This window comes from Aulostomus chinensis, chromosome 4, assembly GCF_037954235.1.
Source record: "Aulostomus chinensis isolate RoL2024-O1b breed Wild chromosome 4, RoL_Achi_v1.0, whole genome shotgun sequence".
NCBI classification, from domain to species: domain Eukaryota; kingdom Metazoa; phylum Chordata; class Actinopteri; order Syngnathiformes; family Aulostomidae; genus Aulostomus; species Aulostomus chinensis.
This window is the reverse complement of record NC_141323.1, coordinates 17,866,067-17,885,816: the sequence shown is the minus strand read 5'-3', so window position 1 is coordinate 17,885,816 and position 19,750 is coordinate 17,866,067. Positions and strand designations below refer to the sequence as shown.

The 19,750-nt window shown below is 42.1% G+C and overlaps 1 long non-coding RNA gene across 1 annotated transcript; it reads right to left on the bottom strand.

The window, feature by feature from the left end:
- Window positions 1-1,719: 1,719 nt before the first annotated feature.
- LOC147262910 (uncharacterized) lies at window positions 1,720-12,141 on the bottom strand. The gene is made up of 4 exons (XR_015112585.1): window positions 12,072-12,141; window positions 5,838-5,889; window positions 5,591-5,681; window positions 1,720-1,776 (listed from the first exon to the last, which is right to left on the bottom strand). It is a non-coding gene; the product is annotated as an uncharacterized LOC147262910 (long non-coding RNA).
- Between the last annotated feature and the right edge of the window lie 7,609 nt (window positions 12,142-19,750).

Here is a 19,750-nt window from a genome sequence, read left to right as displayed (position 1 = left end):
TGAGAAATGTGTACCCTCATTATTCCCAGCTAAATCAGCATTTTAAATTCAACGTTTAATCAATACCAGCCAGTTGCTTTTCATCTTGCATGCATCCGGAGTCGGAACTCAACCTTGACTGTGAGGCTAGATCATTATTGTCTTATTTTAAATATCATTTGCGTCAATAGAATGTTGCAGTATTGAGGGGAGCTTTCGACGTGATGAGTTTAAACGTCTGCGACGACCTCTGCGGTTGTTTAGCCACTTGTGAGCAAACGTATTTACTGATGTATTTAATACTGTAGACCAAAAACCATTGAATATCTCAAGCAAGTATTAACCGCGGATCTGTAAGGGAAATTCTCCTTGTAGATCATTGAGAGTTGCTAATTCTCTGAAGAATCACAAACTCGGTGTGATGAATCAAGTCTCTTTAATGCATGCAGCATGGAGAGAAGACCGCTGAGTGTTCTCTCCCAATCTTCACAATGTCTCAACCTTTATACCATTCAACAACAAAGGGCACATGGTTTCCCCATCACAGCAACAACTATATCCACAGTATCTGTTAATTTTATTCCTACATTCCTCCCTTTCGACACAACGTGTCAACAACACATATTTAGGAATTACATTAAATCTTAATTCTGAGAAATCATTGATCACAGCCCCAAGGAGAAAAGAAGGAAAAAAAACAAAACCAAAGCAAACCATAGTTACACAAACTCATTATCCACTGTTTTATCTCGGCTGTTTTGATGTCATCTTCTCCTGGGGTCTCCTGATGCTGTACCGGTGCACTCCTCCCTTTTGTGTCTCCTTGCGCTCTCAATGATAAGTGTCCATTGACATCATTAAGAGGAAAAAATGTTATTCGAGATAGAGAAGGGTAGTTGCAACATGGGGGAGACAGGTGAGAGAGCAGATTTCGAAACAGTGCTGTATCTGCGGCTGCATTATCCTGTGACACTGGGTCAGCTGACCCTGTGTGAGCTGGACATTTGCATACTGCTGTTGAGGCTGGGAGACAGAAGATTAATTGTAATAATGAGAGCAATGGATTTACCTGTAGAGGTAAGGAAACCACAGTTTTCTGACCTGCCTCCGCTGTCTCCTATGGTTGTGTCACTGGGAGTCCGGGAGAATGGACAGACAGTTCTTCAGGTGGTGCATGCGGCCAGGAGTCGTCTTGTTGGAAGTTGTCTGTGGTAGCACAGTTACTTGAGATGTGCCCATAGCCTTTGCATTTGTAGCATCTGAACTTCCCATCAGTCCGCCGTGGACCTACAGGCTGTGGATTCATTCTTTTCCTTCCTCTGCCTGTCTGGTGAGACCTTTGTCTTGGTACATGATGCTGTTGGCCCCCCTGCTGTTAGAACATGAACTGATGCATAGCTATGACCCATTTTTCACCTCCGGTCTTTCGTGGATCAGGTAGCTCCTCAGCCATTTCCTTCAGTTTATCTGGATGCCATGGCCTGTACACAAACACCTCTGGATCCCAATGTGCATGTGCATCATCCCCTGTTGGTCGCGGTTGGGGGTTGGGAAACATCATCATAGGCATTTGGGGTACACCCCCTTTATCTTCTTGACTCCGTAACCAGTAGTTGAGAGATGCTGCTCTAGGTTTCTTGGGAGAAACAATGTCAGTCTGCTGGGTTTTTGGAGTCAAAGAGAGAACAGACAGGTCAGGGTACAAATCTCTGTGCTCCTCCTTTCCTTCAGAAGTTCCTAGTTGGGGGTCAGTTCCAGCTGTGGTCCTCTGTGGAGAAGTGTTTTCTGGAGGAGGGGCTGCAGGTGTGGAGACAGCATATGGAGGAGGCAGAGCCATTTCTTGATTTCTAGCCCTACATTTTTCCTCCTTTCTTTCACACGTACTCTCTCTCCTTTCATTTCTTGCTTCAACATCAATCCTGTTACCGACTTAGCTTCTCTTATCTCTGCTTCTCTGTCCCACTTTAGATAAGCTTGCCAGTCCATCTTTGTCTTCCCTACTTTCTTTCCCTTCATGTTTTCTTCTAACAATACTCTACACCTTCTTAAACAATCAGTGCTCAATGTGCCTTTCAATGGAAACACCTCTTGAGTAGCATAGTGCCAAAGTGGAACATCCTCAACCACATTTATTCCCCATTTTTCTGCCATTATTTTAGCAGGACCTGTAAGAGGGTCAGGTAATGGTTTTAGTTTCCCCGTTTTGTTCCCCATAATTCTACCCGACTCACTACTGGGACAGGAGTGCTTTAGACTTCCAATGAGCTTATCAGTCACACAGATTTATTCTACAATCACACTCATCTTCCCTTACAAGTATGGTTGGATCTTATCATCCACACACTACCTTTGAGTAACTCGTTCAGCCAGGTAGTTTGTATGACAAAGTCCGAGCAACGTACCCCTTTAGTATGTGAACATACGAGACACTCGTTCTCATTGCTTCTTCACTCATACGCCCATTTTATTGTGGTGGGACACCCTATATATGATATATAATGTGAGTATATTATTACTATATATATTTAATGACCTTAGCATCAACCGCTCTTCTTTTCATCTCAGGTTATATCTATAAGGATTATCTAGAGCTCCTTATTATTTCTTAATAACACATACCACATACGTAGACAAACACACAATGTTGTAACATATATATATATATGTATATATATATATATACACATATATACGTACATGCATACATATATAAATATATATAAAATGAGCTCTTTTCACGTGAATCACGATTTCAACAGCCTCTTGCTGCATAGATATCTCGTCTTTTGTAGTTTTTTTTTTTCCTTTCTTTTTACCTCCAACTTCCAAGACTATTACATGGGAAACTTAAACTCAGACCTCATCAACCTTCCAAGACTACACAAGAATTACATGGGAAACTTAAACTCAGACCTCATCAACCTTCCAAGACTGCACAAGAATTACATGGGAAACTTAGACTCAGACCTCATCAACCTTCCAAGACTGCACAAGAATTACATGGAAGCGTTCCCAAGACTACACAAGAATTACATGGAAAACTTAAACTCAGACTTCATCAACCTTCCAAGACTACACAAGAATAACATGGAAGCGTTCCCAAGACTACACAAGAATTACATGGAAAACTTAAACTTAGACTTCATCAACCTTCCAAGACTACACAAGAATAACATGGAAGCGTTCCCAAGACTGCACAAGAATTACATGGGAAACTTAAACTCAGACCTCATCAACCTTCCAAGACTGCACAAGAATTACATGGGAAACTTAAACTCAGACCTCATCAACCTTCCAAGACTGCACAAGAATTACATGGGAAACTTAGACTCAGACCTTATCAACCTTCCAAGACTGCACAAGAATTACATGGAAGCGTTCCCAAGACTACACAAGAATTACATGGAAAACTTAAACTCAGACTTCATCAACCTTCCAAGACTACACAAGAATAACATGGAAGCGTTCCCAAGACTACACAAGAATTACATGGAAAACTTAAACTTAGACTTCATCAACCTTCCAAGACTACACAAGAATAACATGGAAGCGTTCCCAAGACTACACAAGAATTACATGGGAACTCACGGTTGCGACCACACAGGAATTACACAACTCGTGTAGAGATTGATTCATAACACCGTACTTACTCATTAAAAAAAATGGATGGAGCGTCTGCTGTCCGCCACCCGCTCCTGACCTCAGGTGGGATCCTGTCCTCCGTTTGTCGGAGCGGAACTTTCCTTGAGTCTTAAGAGACTCCTGCCGGCAGTTGACCCTCAGTCCAGGTGCAGGCGTAAGTCAGCAGAGCGTCCATCCCATCCTCGTCGCCTAAATGTAAGGGAAATTCTCCTTGTAGATCGTTGAGAGTTGCTAATCCTCTGAAGAATCACAAACTCGGTGTGATGAATCAAGTCTCTTTAATGCATGCAGCATGGAGAGAAGACTGCTGAGTGTTCTCTCCCAATCTTTACAATGTCTCAACCTTTATACCATTCAACAACAAAGGGCACATGGTTTCCCCATCACAGCAACACTGTATCACCTGTTCATCAGCTGCTCCTCACCTCCCCCAATGCACCCTGTCTGCTACTGTTGTCATTTGTTCCTTGAGGTCAGGAGATGGTCACAGAAGCTCATGCGATTGACAAAATGCTTTCTGAGACTAAGACTCCTAATCCACAGTATCTGTTAATTTAATTCCTACAGACCTTATAAGCATTTTATGTGTTTGCACGCGCACGTGATTGTGACACGACAACTAGAATATGTGACTCTTGACAATACAAACAGGGAGGGACAGAACCAGACAACAACCCAAACAAAATAACAAACACTCCAAAAAAAGGGACAAAGGACACAGATATATTATGGGCAGACCAGGTACTACATTTGCAAATTAGCTACGTTGCTAAATGTGGCACATTTAGCGAGTTGTTAAATCATGTATGTTATCCTTATACAAATAAACACAAAAAACAGGGGGGAAAAAGACAAAATACTATATTTGTGTGTGTGTGTGTGTGTTTTGTTGTTTTTATTGTGGGGTGATGAAGAAGAGGAGCCGGAAGAAAAAATGAAAACCCATTCAAATAAACCCGTAGATGACCATACAGTTTCTGGGTTACTACGACTTCAAGATACAAACGAGTCTGACATATGAATTCACATTCGGAGTGATTATATTTTACACAGCTGCGGTTACGGCATTCATAAAATGTCATAAATAGCTTCTGTCACGGTTGTGTTGTTACTGTCTGTAAAGAAACAGTTTTATGTGTATTTTGAGATATTTAAGAGTTGTTGGGTTTTTTTTGCCATTTGTGGCATTTGGAAGACACGATAAGAAGATACTAATAGTGAAGAAATGTTCAGTATTAGATTGCGTCTGGGTCTCCCTGACAATTCCGCATTTGTTTCTCGATGTTAAAAGGGGTTTGTTTTGTTTTGTTTTTTAAAAAAAAAAAGATTGTCCAAATCTATTGATATTCTAATGACGGACGATGTTGTGCAAAAACTGTAAGCCTCCTTGAGGCGAACTCTGATTCACGATTTTCATCTGAATAAATAAAATTTGATTGACATTCCGCAACATGAATTCAACAAGCTCACTTTAGAGTCAAAGGGAAATGTGAACACTAAAAAAACCCAAAAAGCACGTTATTACTTTAAATAGTTAGTGTCCTGATGCCTTAGCGTTTTAGGTTGATGGATGAGGACAAGTTGAGACAATTTTATAACGAATCAAAGCAGATGAACTTTTCTTTCAAAAAAAAAAAAGGTTGCTGTTTTTATTTATTGATTTTTGTCAGTCTTTGAGGTCTGGGGTATTTACGTTGCCGGGGTAACGATCAAAGGATGGGCAGTGGTGATGTTCAAGGTTGTTCACAATGGAGATATTTGGTTGAGGGATGTTTGGGTGACATCACCTGAAAAGGAAGTAATGTTTTTTTGTATACTGTGAATCAGAATGCAGCCTCAGACTTTGAGTACACAAATAAAAAACATGGAGGGATATACCGATGTAAATTGGTGGTGATTTTGTGTCTGAAACATTCATTTAATTTCGTTTCGATGACAATGATTCATTGTAAACAACTTTGCATCCTACCTTTTCTCATCTCAAACAGTTTCGATGGTTACAGTCAGCGCTCGCTCCTCCTGAATCTCTCTCTGTTCTCCGGTTTTCCTTCCACCTCTACCTTTAACATAGCATTTCAACAGATTAGTCTAATCCACACACCACCAACACCCACTCCCCAACCCAGCAGCACCACCACACACTCTTTAAAGCCTCACCATTTACACATGCACACACACACACACGCACACGCACAGGTCTAATCTCCTGTTCATACCTGCAAATGACTCACGCAAAATGGATCGGGGAACGAGAGACTTTCTTATTTCCTGGAAAAAAAAAGGAAAAAACATTTCAAGCGACACACACACACGCGCGCGCGTACATGTCAAGTCAAATGGTTATCCATTTTTAATGACGCACAGACAGCTTGACCTAGTATTTCCGGCTCTGTGTGTGTTGTGTGTTCATTTAAGTGCGTATGTGCGGTGAATTGCATCCTTAACAGCATGTGAGGTTTTCAAAAACTGTTCTGACATGAGTCATTCTCGCTCACACAGTCAAACACAGATGGCAAAAAAAAAAAAAAACAACCTGAAGGGTCTTCATCCAAATAATCCCACCTGTTTATATTCCCACTCGCTTCATATTATCCAATATTATGTGTCGATATTATTGCTATCCGACCATCTGCAACACGTCTATATGGAGGTCAAACTATTGCTCTGTTTCTCACGTACTGTACATCCAGATATTTGTCATTCGACACACACACAAAACACGCGTTCGCTCTGAGAGCCTGCTGTCTGACCTCCGTGACAGCCCCCATCCCCTCCCCTCTGGGTTTGTCTGTCCCTCTCCACATCCATGCCAGCTGTTTCAGCGCCAGAGGAGCTCAACCATCAATTAAAAGGCTTTTGGCTACTTTAAATTTACTATTTTTACGAATACACGGGTTCCATTTTTAGCCAGTTTTCCCTTCAGCGCTGCTAACTTCAAGGGTTGGTTGACAAAAACACGTCACCCCTGCAGCATTATATAGGAGCCAGGTAGAGAACTTCCTGGTGTCTTAAGATAACGGTGTGGTTGCTAGGCAACCAAATGGGCAGTCAAACTATTCCTTTCGATCACAAAGTCATACAGCAATAAAAGATAATAGTGAACCCAAATCATTTTTTCAGGTTAGATTTAGCTGCACACTTAGCTGCACACTTGTAATGTCATACTTTATAGGCGTAGAATGTAAATATATTTCTTGGCGTTACCTTATCAATCCAGTTTGGAGCAGTGTAAGTCCCCTTTGCAGACATTAAGTGTCACAGAACCTTTGTGTCTTATTGAAATGGTTAACCTTTGAAGTTAAAGTGATCAGCAGATAATTTCAACAAATAAATCTTTATTTATTCTCTTAGATTTCATAAATTCTGTTTTCAGTGAGTGAATTTATCAACGTTCATTTACATACCCGCTTATTCCAACGCACTGGCAGACACACAAACGCATATATATACATATATATTACATATATATACACACACACACACACACACACACACATACACACACGGGCTGCACGGTGGTGCAGTGGTTAGCACTGTCGCCTCACAGCAAGAAGGTTCCGGGTTTGAGTCCCGGCTCGGGCACGGGATTTTTCTGTGTGGAGTCTGCATGTTCTCCCTGTTCCTGTGTGGGTTCTCTCTGGTACTCCAGCTTCCTCCCACAGTCCAAAGACATCAAGAGGCTGATTGATACTCTAAATTGACTGTAGGTGTGGCTGTGAGTGTGAATGGTTGTCTGTCTCTATGTGTTGGTGACCTGTCCAGGGTGAACCCCACCTCTCGCCCGTTGACGCTGGGATAGGCTCCAGCCCCCCCGTGACCTTTAATAATAGGAATAAGCGGAAGACAATGGATGGATGGATATACACACACAAAGTACACACAACCTTGTAAAATACATTGAGCTCTCAAGTATGAAGAAATCTGCATTTCAATTGTATGTCAGAGTACAAGGTTATTTGTTCTGCCTCCTACATAATGCACATAAAGATATGTTACTTACATTGGGAGTACATTGTGTGTGTGTGTGTGTGTGTGTGTGTGTGTGTGTGTGTGTGTGTGTGTGTGTGTGTGTGTGTGTGTGTAAGCTACAGAAAAAAAATGATTCACCGTTGTCATGGGGAAAGCAGAAGAGTGAGACTTGGGGGATTTGCTGAACCATGTAAAGCCACAGGCAGACATACATAAACTGTCTGCAGTCACACGAAGCCTCAATTGAATGTTTTAGTCTTTTAATTTAACTATGGAACCTCGAAGAAACAACTATATTGCTGGAGCTCAACATATAAGCAATCAGCACACATGCACCATGAAGATAAAGGGTAAATTTGGGACAGAAAATAATAGAGTAAGTGAGTTTGTGAGTAATTATGCACAACTCTTTAAGTAATCCACTTTCTCTCTCTCTCTCTCTCTCTCTCTCTCTCTCTCTCTCTCACACACACACACGCAGCGCATCTGTTTGGTTGGTTGGAAATAGCAGTGATTAGATCATAGATTCAGATATACACACACACACACACACACACACACACACACACACGCCTCGGGGTGTCTGCAGTCAGACCCCCACTCATTCAATTGAGCTGAGATCTGGAGACTGTGAAGGCCAATAATGGGTCTCATCATTGCCATATTCATCAAAGGGGGCGTTATCATCCCAGAAGAGACCGCGCCCATCGGAAATCATCGTGAGTCAATCCAGACATGAAACGCAGTCTCATAATCAGGACTGCCGCTCCGTCACCTCAACGTACCCTCGTCTTTAGCTGCAGTCACCAACTGTCGTGTGACTTGGTGGTGCAGGCATGAAATATAAACGAAATATACTTCTGTTTAAAACGCATTGCTACTTAAGTTGTGCTGACTGAAGAAAAGGGGCTTTTTTAGCTGTCTACACAAATCCATTGGGCATCGTGTCTCAAAACAGACCGAAAAGGAGTTTCGATTTCAAGCTGCCAGAGTTCACAGAATTCTTTAAATCCACAGATATTAAACGATACATTGCAAAACTTGATAGATTAAAAACTACTGCCACTGGGATGCTTTCACAGGTATTGAAACAGCCAGAGTAGAAAATATTCCAGCCCAGATGTTTACAGCCACCTGATCTACCTCCCCTAGCTCCACTCCAGAGGGTCTCTGATAGCCTCAAAGCTCGAAGGGCTAAAAATGAACACTTTGTGATTTATATTCCACTTTGGACTTTACTGGCTAAAAATACGTCATCACCTGAGGGGTTAAGTGCCCCTTCAGCTTAGTTACCTCAGTATAATGGGCTGTGTCATGTAAAAATACTGAGGTCAGGAGGTGTTTAATTCTGTACCTGTTATGAGGTGTCTGTTGGTTCCCAGAACTCTGTTTTCCTGTTTTCCCCTCAAGCGTGTTTTTTTTTTTTTTTTAATGGCCGTAATTGAGTTACTTTGCCTTTAAGGATCTTTTTGAATCTGGCAATATCTTCTCCCCCAATATATGACATGTTGCAACTACAACCTAAAATCCAGTGAGAATGGATTTAGCAGAGCCGCTGGAATTCCTCACTGCAGGGGGGTCGCAACAGATACACTTGGCCACTTTTTTGAGAATAAAATGATTAATCTGGCCGGATTGCTTTTTCCACGTCTCCGTGGACTAGCGCAGGTGATGTTCACACCAATTAATTTTCCCTCCAGAAGTGTAATGAGGAGTTTTTGCACTGGAGATCTCAGGCTGAAATACACAAAGCCATCAAATGTGCCCACCATTTCTAACCTAAATAACTGATGTCTTTCCTATAAATCTAAGCACAGATGTCTCTGTACTTACTGTTTTCACATTTGCCACTTGAGCATCATTGTGGCTGAAACTACCAAAGTTAGCATGATCCAAACCTGAGACAAGCTAGACCTGCTTCGCATTTTTACACTGAACATGTTACATGCTTACAGGAGCATGACTTCAAAGGTAGACGGGATGTAAGGGAAAACTCACTGGAACTCCAAGCGACACAAAAAATGTCATTTCTCGAGTGGACTGGATCTTATTACGGAGAAAAGAAAGATAATGGTGAAGATGGAGAGAGACAAAACAGAGTACAATGCATACAAATGCTTCCCTCCATCATAGAGCACTTATTGTACAGCTCTTTGTGCAGTGTTTGTGCTGCGAGACGAACAGAGGAGAGAGAAAAGGGGATGGAGGGGGTGAGGAGAAGGGTGCATGTGTGTGGTGGGGAGGGAGAACGTGACGGTCAGCATTCACTGTCATCTCCCTGCTGTGTGTGTGTGTGTGTGTACGTGTGCGTGTGTGCGTGCGCTGTGCTGTATATTGCTGAATGACATATTTCAATGGGCTGCTGGATGAAAGAAAAAGAAAGAAAGGGTGTGGCCTTGTGTGAGTGCTGATGTGAAAAGGATGGGTCACTGTGGGTGCTGAGATGTTAAAGGGGACCAATTATGTTCTTTCCTAGCTCTGTATTTTTTATTCTGGTGAACCTCTAGAGCAGCAGATTCATCGTTCAGAGAAATCCTCATGTATTTTCTACCGGCACTTTCTCATATCATTTTTCAGCTGTTTTAGTTCCAATTTTTTGCCTGCTTTCTTAATTGGCCAAAGGACGGAAACTAGTGGTTGTGATCACCTTATACGCGTACTGTTGTGGAGGTTTTGAAAGCAAAAATGTTGCGTAGCATAATTGCATCATTTCTTGCCCCTTAGTGGCGGCGTCCAGCTTGAATCGGATCCAGGATATTGACATTGCAAACATTTGCAGGACAGCAGGATGTCTCTGTCTGGTCTGAGAAAGGAGAGGAACGAAGGACTTTTCAACACGTTATGAACAACCTGTAAATAAGTAAACAAAACAGACCCCGATGAAACAAAAATATTGGTATAAAATCGTATTGACCCCATGGAAAATTAACAGTGTTTTTTCCTGGGGTCATTTTTTTTTACGCATTAGCCTGACATAAGCATGCTAACTAGCATGCTCATACACAAAGTGCGAACATACAGTTGTTTAGCATCGATAATATATGAGTATCAGTATGTACAGCTGAGCTGGTTTCATCATTATTACTGCACCTATACAGCAGGATTAAAACTTGCTGATTAAAATGGGAGAAATTTTAAGGAATCGCCAAATCATTAATTCTGTGATTATTAATTCCAATAGTTGTTCAAATATTTCACTTAACCACCACAAATCCTCTTGGTGCTTCAAAAAAAAACAATCTGGTTTCAACCTCTGAAAAAACATGAATTTCTCCATAGTACTTCATTATTAGCATGGAGCAAAACGGTGGGCCTGCCAACTAGTCGCGCACTGCTCGCACGACAGCAAATTGAAAGCGTCGCTTGAAATACTGTAGGAAAAAATTAGCTAGAAGAGAATCCAACAGAAAAAGAAACTTTGCAATTGAACAGTGCTGGGGGCACATTGTGTATTGATGCTACACTGTGCTATGCTCCAGAACACACTGGCACATTGAGAGCAAAGCCTGCAAGTGGAGGAGGATCAGATGTTCTTGTATTACTGGTAAAAATATCCCCCATTTTCTGCTCTTATGCATATGCAACATGTGCTGTGTGATGTGATTCACTGGCGGAGAGAAACGCAATCATCAACTATAAGTAGCGTATTAAAAATACGTTTCTTTTTTTTGAGGTTACACAAAAGTGACTCCATGCAACCACAGATTTGACACAAACACTATCAACATTTATTATTTAAGGCGCAGTCAGTAATTACAACACTCATTCAAATTAGGCCCCTCCTCCCACCACCCATGGCTGGTGATGGGGCCACCCAGCCTCCAACCTGACAAATTCCAAGCTAGTTGCATGATGGAGGCCTACTTCCACCATTATAGTCTCCTTGTCATAAAACTGAAGTTGGTTCTCTACTGCTGCGGACTTCCGTATTCAGCTATACTTTGGGGCCCAATTGCCCGGTTCGCTTATTCCTCTGCAACACTGCTGGGGACTATTACCCTTTCTCCATGTTAATAAATTACTTTAATGCTATTTATTACTGTTAAAATGTTTCACTTTGATGCATTAGCCACACATAACATTTCCTAAATTGCTAACTCACCAGTAGATGACCAAAATAGCTCAAGTAGTTAAGTGAGTGTGATAAATTTAATTGTGGTGCTTGCAGAACGCTGTCACCCTCGAACAAATAAACTGAAAATAATCAAGTGTGTTGACTATTGTAGCAACAACAAGGGGTAAAAGGAATATGACACGAGAAATGAGACGCACGGTCATATGGGTAATAGATGTCTTTTGGTAAAATCTAGGCTCATGTCAGTACACATCTCTAAAACAACTCTTAAGCCCCTTTCACACTGCACCAATAACGCGGGTCAACACAGGTTTTTGGGCGCTCTGAAAGGGTCCACTCGGCATTTCGACCCGCGTCAACCGACTCGTCAAGCAACCCGGGTGTTTAGCGGCTCGGTTCGGCTCACCTGCAGTGTGAAAAAAGGCAACCCGCGTCGTCTCAGGTTTCACGCGACCTTCCTGTCGCATCCTGATTTTGTCACTGTGCCGCCTGTCAGGCTTCGCCTGTAGCTTCTTCAGCTCCCTTCCAGACTCGCCAAAAACTCCATCCTCCTTCACTGCATTAGTGCTCAGACATTTTCCAATCTGTGCCGAGTTTGTATGTTTTGCAAAAGAGACAACATTGCAATGCACGCAACAACAACGCTAACGTTCCACTCAGCAATGTCCATGTGGTCGTTTGTTTACCTCTCAGTGTTCCGGCACCCATTTATGTGAATGATGACGTTGTCAGCACGATGACGTATGAGAGAGAAAAACACAGGCACGCAGCCTCACAGCGCGAGTTCAGACCTGGGTCTTCTGGAAGCTTGAATGCGCCCTAATGCCGAGTAAACGTGCATCCAAAAACCTGCGTTGACACGCGTTTTTCGGTGTGAAAAGGGTATGATACATGGGGTCATTATAATGCTGAAATTTTACATGTTATACCTTTAAAACCGAAAACGTGGACTTTCCTTGAGAAACAGATGAAAGTCAAATATAACTTGGAAATTCTCCGGCGTCACGTGGCTTCAAGTGGCTCACACAGAGAATTCACACTCTCCTGTAGCTGTTTTTTGGTGGCAAAAGGTGGCAAAAAAAAGACGTCATTTCCATCGTCACGTGGACCAGTTGGAACAATGCTTGCTGTGTTTATGCGTGTGTGTTTGTGTCCCCCTTGGTGGTGTGATTGGATGCGTGGGAGTGATCGAATGGGCCGAGCAGCTCCATGTCACAGCATCCTCACAGACGTCTGTCCGAGCAAACTCACCCACCCACGCACACGGGTATGTAGATGTTAAGATGACACACTATGCAAATGCCATGCATACACACAAATGCACATTCTGTGAATCAAAGGCTTTCTTGTTCTCGCTGTTGCTTTCTCACTCCCTCATACACACACTCACACACTCACACGCACCGAGGCAAACAAAAACAGGAAGGAATAGAGGGAACTTTTATTTTGGCGTGGCCACCCAAACCACCAAAACACTTTCACTTTGGTGGTCTCTGTGTGTGTGCGTGTGTGTGTGTGTGTGTGTGTGTGTGTGTGTGTGTGTGTGTGTGTGTGTGTCGCCTTGTGTCCTGTCTGTATGTCATCATGAATGGATGAATGCAGGAGGTGCGACCAAGGTCAAAGTGGGCGGCGTTTACAGCCTTGTTCCCTCTCTCTTTCTCAGTCACTCACTTTGTCTGCCTCTTGAGTTTTTATCTCTATTTCCCCTCTTGTTCCTTTATCTTTCATTCTTTCTCCCTTTTGTTCTTGTTCTTGCTCTCTCGTTCAGAAAGCTCTGTGGTCACACTGTTCAGTCAGTGAATTGTTCCTCCCACTGAGACTACAAATGGCCGCAGTCTATTTCAGCAGCCACCGGTCATTTAAAAATAAAGTATACAAACACCACAAGCACAAAGATTTTGCCATGGAATCGTGTTGGCTGTTATTCTAGTTTTACACAGGGATGAATAATTTTCTAGATATATCCAAATAAGTTCTGGTTGCCATGGATGAAGTGAGTGTGTATTTCTCCAGTGCAACAATTACTTATCTGTACACAGTAAGCTGTTCCTTGACATTTGCAAGGATTTTCATTCAGCATAAAACCAACAGCAAGTAAATTAAAGTATCAAAGTGGTACTTCGTAGATATTTTATTGGTTCCAGAAGCCAGCAAACACCAAATATTTTTAGCTTGTAGTTAATGGAGACAGACAACTAAGAGAAACTCTTGAATGCATCATCTAATGTACTTTTTATCCAAGGCAACATCTTTGATAGGATAAATCTGCAGCACTGCCAAGTCTGTGCTCAATAATCCTCAGACATTTTGACAACAAAAATAAAAGAAGCGATGAGACTTCTGGATCAGCGCAAAAGACAAGTTACTTTTTTTACGTGAAGTATTATTTGAATCGCTCGGGCATAGAATTTTTTTCATCAAAACAAAGCACGCTGTCAGAGTAACCTGAGTAGAATGACCATTTAAAAAATATAGTCCTTATGAATGAATTCTGACAGTTATAAACCTCCCGCTATTCTTGTTAGCATCCACCAAACAGCTGCTGCTTGTGAACAGCGGAAGCAGATGTTATTCGGAACAGATGTAACTGGATGTAGCCAAGCATGGGTGTGCAAACAAAACTCAATGCGATTCACACATGCACGCATGTATACACACACACATACACACACACACACACACACACACACACACAAATTGTGCACTAATTTGACGACAGTACTCTGGATTCCTCTCTCATTAGATTCATGGAAGTGTGAAGACATATGGTCATCCCAGATGGTCCAACTCTTCAAGGTGAAAGACAGATATGTTTCACATTTATGCGGCCAGGCGAGATAATTCATGGAAAGTACTTTACCATCTTTTATTTTTAATTTCGCACACGTTTTCAATGTCTTTTTCGGGTCTAAAAAAATTTTACCAAGTAATTTAAAGTTTTATTTTGGTAATTTTCAATGTTGGCGCTTTGTTTTTACCCATTGGCTTACAGAGTCCTGTTTTAAAGAGATCAATGGCAATCTTCTTCTTGGCCTTTAGCAAGCAGAGTCAGTAATGTGTGGATGAGGTGGTGGAGGTGGAGAAGAGAGAGGGATCGATCTGACTGAGACAGATGACCAACCTTGATAGCTCTATTGAGAGAAGAAGCTCCAGCACATCTTCCACAACTTCCCCTTCCCCTGGTTACAGTGACCACTTATGACCGGGGATCCGAGGGTGTTCCCAGACCAGCGTGGAGATGTAGTCCCTCCACCTGTTCCTCTATCCGCCGCAGGACTTGGAACAGCTCCCTAGGGGGGGCGCACCCCAACTAGATGCTTAAACCGTCTCAGCTGGATCCTTTTGATGCAAAGGAGCAGGCCCTCTGCTCTGAGTCCCTCACGGATGACTAAACTTCTCACCTTATCCTTAAGGGAAACGCCAGCCACCCACCAGTGGAAAACCATTTTCCTGATCTCATTCTTTTGGTCATGACCCATATTTCATGATCATACTTGAGAGAAGAAAAGAAGACTGACGGTCAGAACCGAGAGTTGGTTTAGGCCTGGCAATACACACACAAATTAACACTGGCTGTTGTTTGCTCTGAGTGGTACAATCCTCAACAAATATGGTGCATTCAGGTAATGTCTAGCTATATTTCTCATGTGGCTCTTGCGCTGGAATATCTGGCTGTACAGGTTTCATACTTGTTCCAGTCCACCTGGAGGAAACATCCTAAATGTCATGACTTCTGTCTGAAAGGAGAAAAGAACCCCTTTTTGATCTCTTTGTGTTTTGGGCTCCCTACCAAATCCAGCCTGTACATCACTTCGTGTTTTTCACGGAATCTGAGGGAGACGAGAGAATCGGACGTGCTCAGAGGCACCAGGAGACTTTCTCTTCCTGCATCCACAACCAGAAAAAGACCAATGTTTTCACAAATACAGGAGACAAATCAACTACAATTCTGGTTCCTACACAGTTGTTATTTCAGGGGAAAATACTGGGACATATACCAGCAATGGATATGCCAGAATAAAATCTCATTGGATGTATAATACGTGTGGATCACATTGATTGTTTTGCCACCTTGTCATGTGGAATAGAAAGGTGCAGGAATGAATCCTGAAACCTAAAATTAAGTAAGCATTATTTAACATCCAGTTTCTTCATCTCCAAGTTAAAAAGGATTTTCGAATGGGTGTGCAGTTAAAAGCTTGAAAAGAGGTCAGAGGTTCAAACAAGATGATTCAATTTTAATATTTTATTCTATGGCATAGAATATAGGAATATATACACACGGGAATTTTGAATTTTTTTTTTTTTGTTCTTCAAAACGGTTAGATTACAAAGACATTAAACGTCGTCATGCCGAGAACACAAGAGGTATGAAACTTAGCTATCGATGCTGAAGTAGTTCATCTGTTGTGTTCTTTATTCATAGCCAAAGGTTAGCTTTAAATGTGGCAAGTTAATTTACGCTTCAAAAATCATGATGATTCTTGCTGGGCAAATTGTGTATAGAAGTTTATATAACTATATTAAACCGTAATCCAAAATACAGTTTAAAAATGGCATCAGTTGAGAGAACCCATCATGAGGCTGTTTCTAGGCTGGCCTACAAAACTCTCAAAACTCACCCCTGCGATACGACAGAGGTAACTGTAGCGATAACGCGAGCCTGTAAGCTAACGGCTAGTTTGTGCTAGCATGCAGTCCACTGTCCCTCAGAAATCTGTGGCAAAAGTGGAATTTTTCCAACCTTTTCAAGCGAATACCAGTTGAAATTAAATGTAAGAAAGGAGCTTTGACAACACATTGGAGGTAACAGAAGTTCCCAGGAATTAGTGGACTCCCCAGTTGACTCATAACTTCATGGAGCTGTGTGGAAAGGGAGCGTAAACATGGTCAGAAACAAAAGAACAAGCAGATACTGACAGATCTTAACAAATCCAATATACTTAATATAATTCTATTACAAATAAAGCAATCGCTTCAAATAAAACATGGATCACAATCTGAATTTAGATTCTAATTTTGCTCATGCAAAAGAAAGTCTTTGTATGTGCAGTCAAATATAATTTTATACTCAGGTAGTGTGTGTGTGTGTGTGTGTGTGTGTGTGTGTGTCTGACAGAAGGAGAATGAGTCAGTGAGAAAATGTAGGTAGCAGAATGTGTTAAAATTAAAGCCTGTCGTTGATTTTCACTGCTGTCTTCATTTTACCCACAATGTTTACCAGTGTGGACGTTTCCAAGGTATCCTTGTGTGTGTATGAGTGTGTTTAAAAAGCCGTGCAAGCATGCATAAAGAGAGAGAGAGACAGAGAGAGAGAATAGTACATTTGTGCACGGATTTGAAGTGAACTCTCCGCCCAGGTATAATTACATAGAGATGTGCTCAATCTGGCTACATTTATGAGGAACCTGTCACATTCATCCCGCTGTCATTGCCATAGTAACCAAAAGGTCTCTTTTTGAATATCATTCACCAGAAGCTTTCAGGTAGCAGAAATCAACTGTTAAAAGATCTGCTTAAAGACGTGTGTGTGTGTGTGTGTGTGTGTGTGTGTGTGTGTGTGTGTGTGTGAGCAAGTGGTGCCTGTGCCAGGTTACCTGCATGTCTGTATGGTAATTCATTCCCAGTATTCCCAGTCACAGCGTGGGGGGAGTTGAAAGTGGGAGACTGAATGAGAGAGGAAAGGGGCCGTGAAAGAGAGGGGGGAAAAAGGGAGACTGTGCACATGTGCATGAGTGCAGACTGTTGCTAGGTGGAGCAGATTTAAAGAGGATGTGTTTGTAACTACACTTTAAACACAATGGAAATCACTCGTGCATAAAACACGCACAGATAGACAGACACACACACGCACCATGCACCCATACCTCTCTATTAAACCTGCACAAGCGCACACAAATTGCACGCAACCACACGCACGCACACACAGTGGACCTGTGAGTCAAACAGCAGTGCTGAGGTTGCAGCCCACGCAGAGTGAAGTAGACAGTGGTACCTGAGGTGAGGAGAGAACAAAAAATAGGAAACAGTCAGAACCGCCGCGCACCTGGAGAGGGCACACTTCTGCCATGTCGACCCGAATGCAGTTGAAATCCATCATCATGCAACTATCACTTCCTGTGTCCACTAGGTAGCACCACACACATTTCCCTTTGCCACCTGGACCCCATCTGCCCTAAGATTTGGTGGATTCATTCGTAGCATTTAACCCTTAACTAAATTTGGTAAGAAAAAAACAACGTTTTTTCGATAATCCTGTTGACAAACACCACTGAAAAGATGACCTTGGCGAAGGAAATCTGTGTGAAGAGAGTGAAGTAAGATTCAGATGAGAAGGTGGTAGGAAAAAGGAGAAAAAAAAGAAAGAAAAGAATGAGCAAAACACAGACGGAGGCAAAAAATAGAGAGATTGGAGGAAGGGATTATCACATACTCGAGAATAGATTCAAATATGTGCCAGAACATTTTGAACAGTGGGACTAATTTCTGACATCACCGCTTTGGGAAATTCATTGGCGAGCTGCTCAGTTTCTGTACCGTCAGTGGCGGCTGCATAGGTTTTGTTTGGATAGATTTGCAGCACTGCCAATCTGACGTGATTGAAACGAATGATCACATTGTCCAGTTTAATGGCCAATTGATTGTTTGATGGGTTAGAGAGTCATCATTCAACCGCCTATTTATTTAAATGTAATCACTGCATTGTTCCAAAATGTCAATTATACTTTGGCGTTGGACGCTTCATCTTCTGCTTTTAGGAGAGAAGAAGAGGAGCTGACACAAATGTCTTGCTATCGGAGGACGTGGACCTTTTTCTCCCCTCTTCCTCCCACATCTGTCTCAGCATTCGATTGCATGACAGCGCCTGCAACCAATAAAACACAGGCCGAGAAACAGATAAACACACTCCTTGTGCTCTTTGGTTTGAATTCAAGTTGAAAAACCGCTCCGATCAATATTTTTGCTACAATTTATATTTGGAACACCATCAAATGTGACACAACCAAAAATGCAAGGTTGCATCAAATGTTCAAATTTACCATTGAGAGTGTTGAGCAAAGGAAGCCAGTTTCTTTCAGACTCAGGTGTGTGAACAAATAACACTTATATGTTTCCACATTAATGCGTAGAAATTAACGACAGCAACGACCGGACTGGAACCCGAATTTGCAGGTGGCCAGCAGCTATTCATTTCAAGTTGGAGTTACTATTTTAACACGTACTTCCATTTGAAAACGTATCGGGTTTCAAGTATGAGAAAGGCTTTGTTCAAAATTAAGAAAAAAAACCCACTCCATTGTCATCATAACTGGTGATGATCATCATAAATCAGTAAGAACATACGGTGTGATACCAGAAAACAGAAAAAGTCAAAAGCCGAGTCAAAGTTGTAAGACTTGAGATGGCGTTTATCACAGCTACAGGTATTATGAATTATTTTTTTAAAAATCTTAAAATATATATATAAAAAAAATCACAGCTGCACGGTGGTGCAGTGGTCAGCACTGTCGCTTCACAGCAAGAAGGTTCAGGGTTCGAGTCCCGGCTCGGGCACGGGATCTTTCTGTGTGGAGTGTGCATGTTCTCCCTGTTCCTGTGTGGGTTCTCTCTGGTACTCCAGCTTCCTCCCACAGTCCAAAGACATCAAGAGGGGACGAGGCTGATTGATACTCTAAATTGACCGTAGGTGTGGCTGTGAGTGTGAATGGTTGTCTGTCTCTATGTGTTGGCCCTGTGATGGACTGGTGACCTGTCCAGGGTGAACCCCACCTCTCGCCCGTTGACGCTGGGATAGGCTCCAGCCCCCCACGACCCACAACAGGAATAAGCGGAAGACAATGGATGGAAAAAAATTACAGTTGCAAATGTGTAAAGTAATAAATGTAAAGAAAAGACATTATTGTACACACTGTTGCGCAAAGGCAGTCCATAGTGCAAGAGTAGTGGCGGAATTCATTTTTTTGGAGTCTTTTCTCGCAATTTCTGTGACAATTACGATGAAACTCCTCACTGTTGTGCGACAGCATGTGATGCCCATATGTGACCCAACGTGTTTCTAGTGATCACTGATGTGGGTTTCAAAGC